Here is a 14,650-nt window from a genome sequence, read left to right as displayed (position 1 = left end):
CCTGCTTTGCAGTCTCTAATGAATCACTTGGACATGTTTTTTTTTATCCATTTATACCACAGTACAGCTATATGATTAAATAGGAAATAATGTCCAATTGCCTGTGACTTGTGTCCTCTTGGTCAGCAAGGCTGGTGTTTAGACTGCTACAGAGTCACTGAAGGGTTTGTCATCTGGGATTTGCATCAGAGAGGAGAGCTGCAGTTTAATTTGAGCATGTGGATTTGAATGGAGGGAAGTTCAGCTGGAGAACAGAAGAGGGTGCATCTCCTGCTCTTCCTGGAATTCTCCACAATCCTGGAAGAACATGCGAGAGAGAGAGAGAGAGAGAGAGAGAGAGAGAGAGAGAGAGAGAGAAAGAAAGAATGAGAGAGAGAGAGAGATGAAAGAATGGGGGAGAAGGTTAGAAAGGGAGAGGGGGGAGTGTTCCCTGCTGTGTCTGGGCTCCACTATTCACCCATCAATCACAATACACATCACAGTGCAATGCTGGTCTCCCTTACCTAAACAATCCTGCACCTCTCACAACAAAGCTCATATATCCGACTTTGCAGTTGTTCAATTCAAGCAACCTCAGTGACACAATAAAAGCAGCATAATGTCAATTACTTAACAAAGCACAACAAATGTTTTCAGAGAATATGGGGATTCTCTGAATGCTCTGTGGCACATCTTTTAGGCAAGAGATATAGTATATCTCTTAAAGATGCATGTAAGATCTATAAGATATCAGGTTCATAGTGCCACAAAATGCTTATTTTGCAGTAACGTTTGTCCCTAAGAACTTAACCTTGTGACTGGTCATTCAACTGACAGAACAAAACCTTGCTGTTAATTTTCCCAAAAACTTGACTCGTCTTCTTGCGCAGAATAATTTCCTTAGGTGTTAAGGAAAATGAATTTTAGATGCTGAAAATGGCAGCACTCTTAACTTTAAGGCACTCAGCTAATTGGTAAGGTATTGTTTTGCATTTTAAATTACATCAGCATGTTTGTATGGATCTTCATAAGAAAGGGATGCATTTTGAAGCAATTGTATGAAAAGTTGGGCATAAATGTATGAAAATGTTATTTTGCTGTAATGCTTGCTAGCTAAATTATTATCGAAGTTACATTTACCTGATGCTTTTATCAAAAGTGACTTATAATTATGACTGAGTACAACTTGAGCAATTGAGAGTTAAGGGCCTTGGTCAGGGGCCCAACAGTGGCAACTTGGCAGTGGTGGGGCTTGAACCAGCAACCTTCCAATTACAAGTACCTTAGCCACTGAGCATTAGGCATCATAGTACCTAATGAAATGTCAGTTCTAAAAATGTTTTGGGTGATTGATTACAGTTGGAATGTTTGGAAAATTGTTTACATTTATTAATGATTTTTTTGCCAAACTTGCCCTTTGTTAGACAGTAGGATAAAGGAAGGGTTAGAAATAGGATGAACCAAGGTGACTGGGAGAGACAAGTGGACTGGTTTGGGTGATTTTCCCATCTGCTTAACAAATTGTCACATAAACCACAATCTACTCCCTCTCCTTTCTCACAGGCGTTTAGAATTAGCCAAGGCCACAAATGTTACTCGGAAGGAGTGACCCTACCCCTAACCCCTCATTTGCCCCTGAAAACCACAAACTAAGAGAAGACTGATCATTCTCTCTGTCTCAGCCTGTTCTTTGTGGGTGCTTGAGGTCAGCTCCACATGTGAGCATTGAAAGCCGGCTACATACATCCCATCACCAAATAACTGCGACCTAAGTGAGATTTTAGCAGTTTGGGAATATTCTTCAGTACTGGCAGAAGATGAAACAAAAGTAGTTTCTAAGACAAATCTGTGCTGTAGGCCCAAACTGTGCAGTATAAATGTAATACCCAGAACCATAATTATGTATAATGGACTTTAATTATTCATATAGTATTACAGTCGTTTTTTGGGGGCAAGAATTGCATACCTGGAACAGCACTTATGGTATTCTTACTGTCTGTTTCTTGAACTGAAACAAAGTCACACTACAATGTGTACATTTTGTAATGGTGTCCAACATTTTTAGGACTTAAGACAATAGCTTGGTAACTGCCAACAGCACAAAGAAAGGAAGAACAAATCTCCTAAACATGGTGGGAGGGAGTTCACAGGCTAACAGCTGATTCTGACACACTTAAGGCTGTGCCTTTCATATACTGCCAGTTGGCTGGAAGTCTGACTGTAATCCACTGAAGAACGCTCACCATGCCAGAGCCGCCCCCCTCTCTTCTGATAATCCATGGCTTGTTCAGGCTCGCAGGGAGGGGAGCAGAGGACTCATGTGGTCACACCATGCTGACAGGCACTTGCATCTCCTAATGCCGTTTCGCTTACTGACCTGGACATTTTTGTCAGTGTGTTAGCATCTGGTCCTGCAGAGACAGGGTACAGTTGTCTTAAATGGGGTGGATCCAGAGCCTTCCAACAAGCAACCAGTCTTCAAATTTTAATGCATGTGCATTAGAGGATTTCATTAACGCACATTTCATTAAGCCTTTAAAATAACGGTTAATGGCTGGAATCCAACAGCTGAGACATTTAAGCTTTCCACCAGCCTTGCACCATCTGATGTCATCCTTGTTTTAACATAGATAGTTCCAATCATGAAGGGCTTGGTAATTGGTTGACAAGTTGAATCAGGTGTGTCTGGACTGGAAAAAACAGTGAAGCCCGGGCGTTGATCACACAATTGGAAGTATCCTAAATGAATACAGTTATAGGATCAGAAGTAACTGATTCTTGGTCCTAGCTATTCTCAAAGCCAGTTGTTATCATTATGGCTTGTACCAAGTACTAAATTTGGTCAATGAGAGTGAGTGGACTGATGAGTAGACCAGGACACAAGGTGCCAGAATGTCAAGTGTCGGAGTTGTATTTCCTCCCAGCAGGACTCTGTTCTCCACACAGGATAACAGGCAAGCCCATAGTCATCCGAACAGCTTTCACCAAAGCTTCCTCCACTTCCTTCTAAGTCCCAAGCTGGTGGGTGTTGTTCGTTTATTCATACATACTCAGAGTGCACCTGAACAGCATTCGATCAATGGAACAAAGTACACTTGGAGTGCACACGTACAGAAGATTGGAGAACAAACAATGACTAATGACTGCCCTTTCTGCTACAGCATGCTCCAGCTAGAGTTGACGCTGTGGAAATGCAGTTCAACCAAAAATCTGGAACTAACAGCATGTGAAACCTGGCATTGGAAGCTAGTGTGATGTCATGCTAACTGCCAATATTAGCTTTCATTCATAGTGCATTCATAGGCAGATCAGTGAAGAGTATCAGAGGACTGTTTTAAAGTGTAGGGTGGAGTGTTATATGGATCCTAATTTCTATGATATACGTTAGTCAGTAAAGCACATAGTAAAATACAGTAAAATTAAATTAGCACATAAGGACTGCTTATGAGAGTAGGTGATTACACAATCCACTGGACTCCACCAAGAAAAACACAAACGTATTATTTCAATACTTCATTCCTTAAACCAAGTTTTAAAAGGAAAAGCGAAGTTAAGGCAGCTGTCTCCTAACAGTGGACATGCAATGAGCTGGGCTCGCGGATGCCCAGTCTGAGCAATCCTACGCAGGCACTGTTATTAAATGAGTTTGTGCGTGTTTTTACTTAGCATAAATTGACATAAGGATTACTGCATGATTTAGTGGGGGAGTGTCTCTATTCTCACACTCTGGATTGAAGGAAAAAAGCAAGATTTGACAATTCAAACCTGCTTGTCTGATTTGACCATGGCTGTTTTGTTTTTTTTACAGGACGCGAACAAGCACTCAAAAATAATTTAGATGCGTTTTCTCTTTATCTGCCTCTGTATGTGTTCCCTGTGATTAAGACACAGAAATAAATGATTAAAGAATGGTTTGACCTTGCTCAAAAGGGTTATCCCGCCCTTAAACTATGTCTAAAAATATATTTTCTTCTTCTTGTTAGGATTCTTCTCTCTTATTACATTTTGGTTTTAAACACTTTTTGTTTAAGGAATCACAGATGTTGGTATATCTTTCTGTGTTCTCTTAGTGAACTCAACACGTGTTTTTACTGTTGAATAGCCAGTTCGTTAAATGGGGGGAGCTGTCAGGGGTGCAGTGAATGCTTAAATGATGTTTCATGTAATAGAGATGGGCTTTTTATTGTCCCATAGGGAAATGTGCCTTTTCCACAGACAGTCCCATTGCCATAAACAGGCAATCATACTAATACAACTATCAACTATTTCAATACAGACATCTCATCCAGTTCACACTTACATTGCTCAGTAAGTACAATTCCCCCACATTTGCACTCTGTAGTGTCCCCCTGCCTTGATGCTATGGGCGTCTGCTGGTTTAAGCGTGAAGTATTCCCATCAGGAGTCTGGTCAGGACTTGGCGTAGACTCGCTAGCCACACTTCAAACAGACTGCACTCTCGCCTGGGCGTCTGATTTCTCTGAGCTTAAGCAGTGCTCACTTACCCGTTCTTCATCTCCAGACTAAAAACACGAAAAGATCTACAGCAGTCTCATCGACAGTCACATAACAAGAAAACAGTTTGATGTTTGGATCAAACTAACAAATAACTAAAATGGAATTTCACTGTCATGCGAACTTTTGCTGGTAAGACATTAAAGAGCATGATTATGATATAAATATCTTTAGAACACTACTTTGATGAAGAGTGGTAAAACCAGCCCTTTAATCAAAGGCTGTGTGTATGTGTGTTTTTGAGGGGCTACACAGCTGCAGCAGATGAAGGGAGTGGATCTGAGAGATAGCCTACAAAAAAATAACCCAAACACTCTTCAGCTTGTCAGGACCTGTATGTCTCTACCATCAGACCTGTGTAAGAGCAGGGTCCAGGGCCCAGCGGATAGTGGGAGTGGAGACGTTTCACATTCACGGTAGCAATTACGTAGGATTTAGCCAAGCAAACGCAGACGTTTCCATAGGATATAAACTGCTTTCTAAAATTGAAGTTTCAAAGTAATTACAGTCTTAAGTCTTTAATCTGAGCATCCATGACCAATTAATGTAATGCTTGTGTCAAACCTTTTTCTTGATTTATTTAACAAAATGCTCAGAAACTTCTCTGGAGTCTATGACTCTGCTAAGGCAGTGACAGAAGCATATTGTATACATCTGAACTTCAGCTGAGGTGAGGGAGGACCTGGTTGTTTAAGACCATGCCAAAAATGAAATGAACACGTATACTGCTTAACTCACTGTTGGGGGGGGGGGTTCACCCCAGCAGTATCTCACCTGATCCTACTTGTTTAATCAGATCGTCTTGGTCCACAAAAAATATTGATTAGCAGTATTTGCTGGACTGCTGCTTAGTTTGCCTTCAAAAACATGCTGCCACACCATATTTATGTAGAGAAGATTGACTTCACCTGCCTTAACTGGTCTCCAGTGTATTGTGTGCAGATTTCCAGTGTACACTGGGAATGCTAATTTGTGGTGATTTTGCTATGCAGTCTGGGCTAAGTGACCTGAAATAACTCTGGAGCAGCCTATTTAAATCAGGGGTGCCCACAACCAGTCCTGAGATCTAGAGCTCTCCTCTGTTTTGTTCCAAACCCTGAACTAACGCGCCTACCACCAATATTGCAATGATAAGTCTTTATTAAATGCATCAGATGTGTTAAATTAGGTTGGTAGAGTGGCCCTGGCACACCAGATTTAAATAATGTTGTAGGTTCTACTGCAAATCAGTGACATTCATTGGCTTGTTAGTGCACCTATATATAAGTTTAATATACTGTGTGTGTGTGTGTGTGCATGTATATTTTATATATATATATATATATATATATATATATATATATATATATATATATATATATATATGTGTGTGTGTGTGTGTATGAGAGAGAAAGAGAGCCTGTCTGTCCTTGTTCACTGTGTCTTTTCTTGTATAAGTTCGATCCAGTTTTGACAAGTTTGCCTGTCTTTTTTTAAAATTTGGATTTCTTCTAAAAGTAAAAAACCTGCCATGATTTTGCACCTCCCAGGTGATTTCTTAAATTAATTCTACCTGCTGGCTTGAGCTAATTATCCAGGTGGCTGCAAAAAAATCCTTCTGGGATTTGCCTAAAATGTACCTCTCTGTTTGGCTCTGTTCGAAATAATCTATTACATACTATACACTCAGTATGTACTGGATACTGGTCCCTATAGTAGTAAGCAGCATAGTATCCAGTATGTGACAACCACAAACTATGCAACGAGGTCACGTGAACGTATGAAGGGTCCTCCCACTTGGGAAAGATTTTCTGCCACAGTTGCATGACTGGATGCACTACACCATGAAGACAGCTCTGGTTGCGTACCGGAATATTTGTCAGAAGTATTACGTCATCCTGGTATCTTTTGCATACTGGAAACAATTTTTTGGTCGCATACTGCATACTGATTTGGGGCCCGATCAGTATGTGAGTACTATGTAGTAGGATATTTCGAACACAGCCCCTGCCTCCAACCCATGGCATGGCAAAACAATGCAGAGTGCTGGATTTGTTCTCTGCATTTGCAAGCTACCGTCGCTAATTTGTTACAATCAGTGCAGTTTAAATTCCCATTATACAGTGAGGCATTTATTAGAAGCCCCAGGATCAGTCTGATAAATCACTCTGTTGATTAAAACCATTATGAACTGTGCACCAAAGCTGACCCCAGAATAGTCCATGAGGTCAGACAGAAGCACTCCTCCATCTCATGCTGGCATGTTTTAAAGTGCAGGGAGGTTCTGAAGCTCACCTGGTATCAGCAGCTGAATGTGTCTATTGCATTATCACAGTACTCCTCAAATAGTCATCAGGCCCTTCACTAATAAAACCAGGAGTTTAGACAGAGAGCCCATAAGTGAAGCCACTCCTGCTTCTACTGACTTGGGGCCCATTGTGTTGCAAGTCAAGCTATTCTTGATTCCATGCTAATAGCAGACAATGATATGAAATAACAGTCATGCTATCTGTGATTCCATCAGTGGTCCATACTAGAGAGATTAGAATTTGTAAAGTTGTGATGCAGGACCCATACTTGCAATGAATGAAAATGAAATGGTTCTTCTTACAGTTTGCTGCAGTCCAATAAGTGGAGGGGTGTGTGGTTTGGCAAGAAACAGAAAAGGTGCAGGGCACTAATGCAGTAGAGACAAAAAGTGGAGTGGAGTGGAGTGGAGGCGAGGACAATGCAGGGTGATGGAGGGTGAAGGGAAGAGGAGGGGTTGCTAGTGGACAGAGAGGAAACGGGGCACAGGGAACACCACCTGCCTGACACCAGTTTGCAACGTCACTCCTGTCCAATGTGTGCGGTAGGCGTGATTATTTCAACATGGGGGACATTACTGCAATGAAGAGACAGATGGAACAATGGCCTGCCTCTCATCTGAAACAGCTAATGACTACTTAATGACCATGTCTGTTTCCCATAAGAGGGATAAAACATCGATCTCTCTCATTAATTAAAGTTTAAAAATCTTGAGCAGCATGGGAACGGTTGGGTGTTGTGCCTAATGGAGCTTCTTCCTCTCTAAACCTTTGTGGAGGAGGACATTAACCTGGATCCACTAAGAGCAAAACCATACTAATGCATCTAAGATTTGGCAACCAAAGGAAATACTGCTTGCTCTGTAGAGCACGTTTCAAAAGCCAGAACACACATTATTCTACTCTTCAGGCAATTGTCAAGGCCTTGTTGTGTTGAGTCAGGTGTGGTAGGGCAGGAAACTGAAAAGTACCATGTGGTCATGTGAGACAGCAGTTTGACATGTGATATGTAATGTGTAAGCTATGTGATGATGAATAGCTATGGTTTACATAAGTATTTGCTTTTTCTGAAACCAAACTGAAGCTTGGGCCAGTCTTAGGGCAGGATCAGACTTGCATTGTTAATATGGCTTGGTGCATCCGATCATCACTGGCTGCATTACATGTCGTCTCTGTATGCCCTCAGGACAGCTCTTGGCCACATAGAAATCCATTTTAAAAAGCCAGACATCAAAGTGGTCTGGTTTGCAGTGCTATCAGATATCATAAAACTGGCGAAAATTCAGATGTTTCAAGCAACATCTTTCATTTACCCCAACCCTGCTGACATGTTTCCTAATGGTCTCCCAGCAGCAGTGGTAAATAATGCAATATCAGCATAAACCAGACCCCTATACTGTGCTCTCCTTAACAGTGCCATGTCTTTTCAAGGTCTACTTGAAAAAAAAATAGAACAAAAAAATTGTATAAAATAAATGTGATTTCATAAAGAGTTCACATACAAAGGTTATGGGTGGACACATCAAATCTATCTGGCCTGAAATCCAGTAGCACTTCTGATTACTGAAGAAGCATTGAAAAAGTGTAACCCTGGCTATGGGCCCATAGATGAATTAAACTGCACTGTGGATCCTCCACTTCAACAATCCTTTTCATTCTGTAGTGACTAAGAAAATAGAAAATCCACAGAAAACCCTCCTAACTAAAAAACAGGTTTAGGCAGCTCAGTGAGTGTCAGCTAAACTTGAAGTGCAACAGCGCCCTCTTTGGCAGAGAAGAGGCAGTACAACCTTGAACTTCAGCACTTTTTTCAGAGAGGTGCAATGAAACACAGAGCAGTTTCATATTTAAAAATAGTCCACCACCTGCTTTTTTTTTCTCTCACCAGAATGTAAAGTATTATGAACACAAACTGTCTTTGGTCATTGCAAAATACATAATTTGTCCATGACATGTGAAAAATAGAAAATAGATGAGCATAGTGTATGCTCTAATTTGGCTGAAATCATAAAAACAACATAAAACACTGAATAAGGACAGACATCTCAGTGATTGTGTTGTTCCCACCGGAGGAATAATAACACAGCCATTTACACACAGTGTCTGCTATCAGCCTGTTTTCCCACTTGCACAGATAAAAAGAAACATCACCTTTTACAAGTTCAAGGCCTAGGCCAAATGGCACTTCAGCATTAAGTTTGCGTTAGCACACTTCACTACAAACTGGACCCCAGGGAGGAACAAGGGCAAACCCTGTGACTTAACACTACTGGCGAAGCTACTTTGAAAACCTAGTTAGCTAAGCTACCGGTTCATCTTCAGTGGAGCAGCCATTAAGCTATAGCAAAGCTAGCATAAGAAGAAAAGCAGTTAATTACAAAAAACCTACTTAAATGTGTTTTGGAGCCATGTAATTAAAATTGTTCATTATTGCCTTTTGGCTGCTGTTGAGTATTGCTTAAATATGATAGCTTATCTCAGACTGTTCACTTAAACTGATGACAGCCCTCTGAAACATAACAGCTTCCCAGCAATATTAACATCAATAATAGACAGTCAGCTAATTTAAAATGGGATGGATGTATAATGGCATCTAGCTCAGTGCTTAATGAAAAAAAAAACCCTCTACAACCTGCTGAAATGTAACAGTTTAGTTATTATGTACTTCAGCTACTCCATGTCAGTGATGCTACACAGGCTTGGCTTATCTCTGTGGATGCGCAGGGGCCGGCTGCCAGCCTTCTCGTTGCACTCGACTCACTTTCCGTCATGCGGAGTGTTTTCCTGCCTGTACCAGGCTGCCTGCTCTCTATGCCACTGCACTGCTTTCTGTAGGGCTTTTCTTACCCTGCTACAGGCAACCCACCCCCCACCCCACCACCCAACACCAATCGCATTCTCCGGTTATGCTGCGAACACTACTGCCTGGGGAAAAGCGACGGCGAATGAACAAACCTCTTTGCCATGCATATGCTGGAATGTTCTGTCCTCTGATCTTCACCCCCACCTACCTGACTCTGTCTGATTGGCTCTCTTTCTCCCCAGTCTCCCTTATATTTTGGCTCTGACTCTTTCAGTCTCTCCCCGTCTTCCCGCCTTTCTCCTCTAATCTCTCTCCTCCATCACTCCCTCTTGCTTCCTCGCAGTCTCGCTATATGTGTGCTTGCAGTGTGACCTACATTTTTCTGCCTGAGTGAAGCCCAGAGATCTGTCACAGTTCAGCTTCTCCTCAGCGACAACAGTGAGTGAGCGCAAACACCACACACACCAAGTGGGGAAGAGAGAGAGGCAGTAGAGGGAGTGAAAACGAGGGAAGAGTGACAGAGAGAGAGAAAAGGATAGAGAAAGAGGGATGGGAAAGAGAGAGGGAGCAAGAGGAGAAGGGCGTAGAAAAAAGAAGACAGTCGACTGGCGAAAGCCAACCGCTGCATGGCAACAACGCTGAAAATCCCCTACTAAAAATACTGGCATATCGCAGGCTGGCAGTTCTGACTGCGCAGCCAATAACCTTTCACCCCTAGGGCGCTGGCAGTGGGGGGGGGGAGGGTCTAGTTGTCGTGGTGGTGCTGGGGTGACTGACTCAGACCCAGATGTCTGATCTGAAGCCCCGAGGTCACACCATTGTTCCCCAAGACGACAACCGACCGCGCTCAGCAACTGCGCCGTAACCACGCAGTGGTCCACAAACTTACGAGCCATGCGGGCGAACAACAGGAAGCTCTTCAGAGTGGCTCTTTTATGGCGTCCCCTAGAGAGGAGACACGTTGCCTTTGATGCCCACAGGCCTCGGCTTGGCAGACATACTTCAGCCATTGGTCACACCTCATGCCTGCGCCTGTCCGAGCAGCCTCCTCCATTCACTTCACTCCGCTAATCTCTTTGAAGATCACAGGTCGTTCCAGCCCTCAGTTTCAAGCTTTGTACTGAGACTAACCTGAATCAGTCAAAGCCCTGTGTGCCCTTCAGTCGGGACATCACTCTACAGGGGATGGTTTATGAGCAACTGAAATGGCAGAAGCAATATGATTGTACTCACACAGCACAGTCTCCATGGCAGCCAATTAGCTTTGATTGTCATTTAAACCAGTATTAAGAGTGTAGCATAAATTGCATAATCATTCAAGATTATATACAGTGTGCATACTGAGCACTAACCTTATTAGAAATGCTTTGTAATTGTACAGCTGTGTTTGTTGTCCATCCGTATGGACTATTCACTGCTGTTGCCCGAACACCCCCAGTGCACCAGTGACATTCATGCAGGTTACATCTTCTGCACTATCGGTGCCTGTTACACCCATATTAGCACACCTGCTACCATGACAATGGCACTGCTGTGTTAAAAATGATCTCCCACCCACATAACGTGTGGTCAGCAGTGATCCTGTGGACTGAATCTTACCAGTGATGCATGGGCTAGGCCAGGGTGACTCACGAACAGCGCATGCCAACAGATTGGCTGCAGTCTGTAACTGCACACCTACGAAATGCTCCCAACAGAAGTGAGCAAGTCTAGGTAAAGGTAAGTGCTTCTAATTAAGGGAGCTGTGAGACAGCTTCTCCAGAGATTATATACACAGTGCTTAGCTCTCTTAGTGCTGTACACTGTTCCAGGTAGAAAACATTTTGGCCATGGGGAAAGCCCCTAGAAGCCTGTAATTTGGCAGCAATCCCTGCAAAACTATATTTAAGATAGTTCTCACATCAAAAGATGCATGCTATTTTATACATCTTAATTTATCCTTATGCCAAAAGATGTTTGAATGCTCTGTTCCTCCTGGCACACGTCCCTGTCTCTGCACCCGATGGCTTGCATGGCACCGTGATGTGATGCGGAAGAAGGACGACGTTTAAGAACCGATCTGCTGCTTTGGACTACAACGACATGGACACAAAGCTGGACACAGTGTGGATAGGAGTCGAGTCCAATGTTGAGTGTGGAAAAATATATGCAGTACCAAAGCGAGACGAGTGATGTGATAGGAACGCAAAGGGGTATGTATTGGCTTTTGTAAGGTAGTGAAAATATTTGGTTAACCACATTCATAATCTTGAGTGATTTATGGTGTTCCTTCCTCGCCAGATCACCCCAGAGGCTCTGTTTCAATAACAGACAGACACTCTGACTTTTACTGCTATTGGATCCCATGCACCAGACAAAGCATGGCCTATGGACGCTTTTTCTTCAGGTTTTTCAGGACTTGGAGATACAGACTTTGGAATACAGACTTCTCCACAGGACTTAGTAAATACAGCAGGGTCTCCTCTGGCTTCCCCCCCCCCCCCCCTTCCCCCAAGTGCAAAACATTCATTCTCTTATCCAGGCGACACAAACAGTATGCAGCCTCTGTTACAGAGCTTCAGTCAACAACAGGAAAAGATATATGGGCTTATCAAAAAACATAAAGCTACTATAGAATTACTGTATATATCACAGAACCTCATGGTTCACCACATCTCCATAAAAACGTTTTGGAATTTGTCTTTACTGGGCCCTGCATCTTATTTATCAAGAGGATAAATAAACAACACTGGTGCTTTATCACCCCATAAATATTCACATTAAACGATATACTTCATCTAAGAGACAAAACTATTATTTCTAGGTACATTCCGCCAAACGGATGTAGATAACTTCTTTTGTGCCTCACTGCAATCCTTCCATAAGCACCATCACTATAATGTTGGCATTTGGCTTCAGAATGTTCCAGAAAAAGTCAAATGAACCTTCTGGATGAGAAAGAACATTTTAAAGACTTGACATATACGAGATACACAGATATGGTGCAGTCCAGTGTTTAGGTTTGTCAGTGTGTGGTGGGAAACAGCTTGCCACATTGTTGCCTGTCTCTTTGGCTGATTTTATTCCTTAAAGGCCCTGGCAACCCTGGAGACCTTACAGTTATTAGAGAGGCATTAGCGGAGGGCCCCTGAGGCAGAGAGTGTTGACCCAACTATGTCATTGACACACATGCCAACACGCAGGCGTCCTGCGGCACTGACAGCACGCACACACACAAAAGGCGACACCGAGGCCACAACACACACACACTCTTATCTTTGTGACACCTACTGTGTCAGTTCATGTTGGCGACATCTTGCCCGCCTCCTATATGGCATGTGTTCCAGCACTGCAGATGGTTAAAGATGGGGTGGTGGCTGGGATTTACACATTTAAAAAGCAGCAAGAGATGATGATAAATCAGTGACATGAATCACCAGTATTCATCTCCAAAGCTGTTCTTGCTTAGCTGTTCCGAAAGCATTTTTTCCCCAGAAGTTCACCCAGGGCCTGGCAGTCGTTACGTTCTGAAAAATGGGACAGGCAAACGCAAAGTCCAAGTGTAATCACAATAACGCCTGTATGTTCTCAGGTGATAAACTTTAAGTCCTTGCGCACGGTCTTGACGCTGAGGCTCCTGGGAGATTCGCAGAGCCAGGAATGCCGTGGCTTCACACTCCGCTACGTTGCTTTGCTCTCAGGGAAAGGAGCAGAGTGTGCATCATGCTCATAGCAACCCAGATTCCCCCCCCGTGAACATCCTGCCCATTCAACGGCGGACAGAAAGAGCAGGCTAGAGAGCGAGGGCATAGAGAAGACTTTGATTTAGACTCGGCGTAAAATATTCACTCAGCCTTCCGTTGCACACGGCGAGCTGCCTTGAATGTTTAATTGGAAATCAGAGGCAAAAGGCTGCCCTAATTATACCCAGCCATACACACACTCACTCTTTCACACTCCTCTTTCCCTCACACCCCTCCTTTCTTCACTCCCTCCAGCCTTCCTTTTCTCTCCATCCCTCTCCATCTCTGTCCCGCTGCTTCCGCTCCCCTCTCCGTCCATTCCCATGTGGGCTAATAAAAAATGGGACCATCTCTGTCTGCAGTCAGCCTGCGCTCCCAATGAGCCCGTATCTGAACTAAGGCCGCATGACACGGACGATGGCCAACATGCGAAAAGTCGCCCCGTGCATTGCACAGTCAGCAGGAACAGGCGTGATTAGCTACTGCACAACACCTGAGGAAAAGATCTGTTTTATCATTCAGTTTATCTGCATATCACGTTTTGTGACACAGGAACAGCACAGCTAAAAAAGGAACACTTGAAGGCCTTCAAATAGCCGTTACCTATCTATTAGATCGCAATAAGGGTAGCGCTCCCTCTCCCTAAAATCACGAGCGGTTCCACATGTGCTTTGCGCTAAATGTTGGAAAGGCTGGGTTAGTAGTGACAGCTCTTCTTTAAGAATTATAGTTGGGCCCCTTTTTACCTTAGAAACAGTCCGACCCAGTTCTTAGAGAACTGCTGAAGAACTCACCTTCTCTCTCTCTCTCTCTCTCTCTCTCTCTCTCTCTCTCTCTCTCTCTCTCTCAGTAATCCCATGATTGCACTCTAAATTATGATGTGTAAAGAGTATAATAAGCACCTCTTTCAGTTATAACAGTACATTTCCCTTAGACAGAGATTAGGAGAGAGAGAGAGAGAGAGAGAGAGAGAGAGAGAGAGAGAGAGAGAGAGAGAGAGAGAACTAAGCTACGTTCAATTCTCAAGATAAGAAAAAGTGTTTACAAAAATTAAAGCTTTGCAGGACACAAACACAAGAAAGCAAGAACTGTGGGAAACAACTGACAGCAAACTGCTGATGCATCCTACAATTGTTAATCTGACAGTGAAGATAAAAATAACACAATGTAAAACACCACTGATGCAAAACGCCATTGAAAACTCATTCATTGAATTTGGGAAAGATCAATATAAAACGGCTTTGTGATAGCCGAATCGTTAGGTGGGTCTGACAACCAGAAGGCCGCTCCCGATTATACACAAACAATTTGGCGTGTCTGACAACTAATGATCAATTTTCTTTCGC

At 43.1% G+C, this 14,650-nt stretch overlaps 1 protein-coding gene across 3 annotated transcripts in view; it reads right to left on the bottom strand.

Moving 5' to 3' along the window:
- ccdc120a (coiled-coil domain containing 120a) overlaps window positions 1–14,650 on the bottom strand; it is a 34,275-nt gene that overhangs the window by 18,604 nt on the left and 1,021 nt on the right. The window contains exons 2-3 of one of the 3 annotated variants that reach the window (XM_081707524.1): window positions 2,223–2,390; window positions 102–297 (exon numbers count right to left, since the gene is read on the bottom strand). The exons of 1 other annotated variant lie outside the window; for it this stretch is intronic. The gene's annotated coding sequence lies outside the window, so the exon portion shown is untranslated. The remainder of the gene's footprint in view (window positions 1–101; window positions 298–2,222; window positions 2,391–14,650) is intronic. One more of the 3 variants, XM_081707523.1, reaches the window with a different exon arrangement.

Source organism: Electrophorus electricus, chromosome 25, assembly GCF_041902795.1.
Source record: "Electrophorus electricus isolate QZ-2024a chromosome 25, ASM4190279v1, whole genome shotgun sequence".
NCBI classification, from domain to species: Eukaryota; Metazoa; Chordata; class Actinopteri; order Gymnotiformes; family Gymnotidae; genus Electrophorus; species Electrophorus electricus.
Note: the sequence above shows the minus strand (reverse complement) of the source record. Positions and strands in the feature narration are given on the sequence as shown.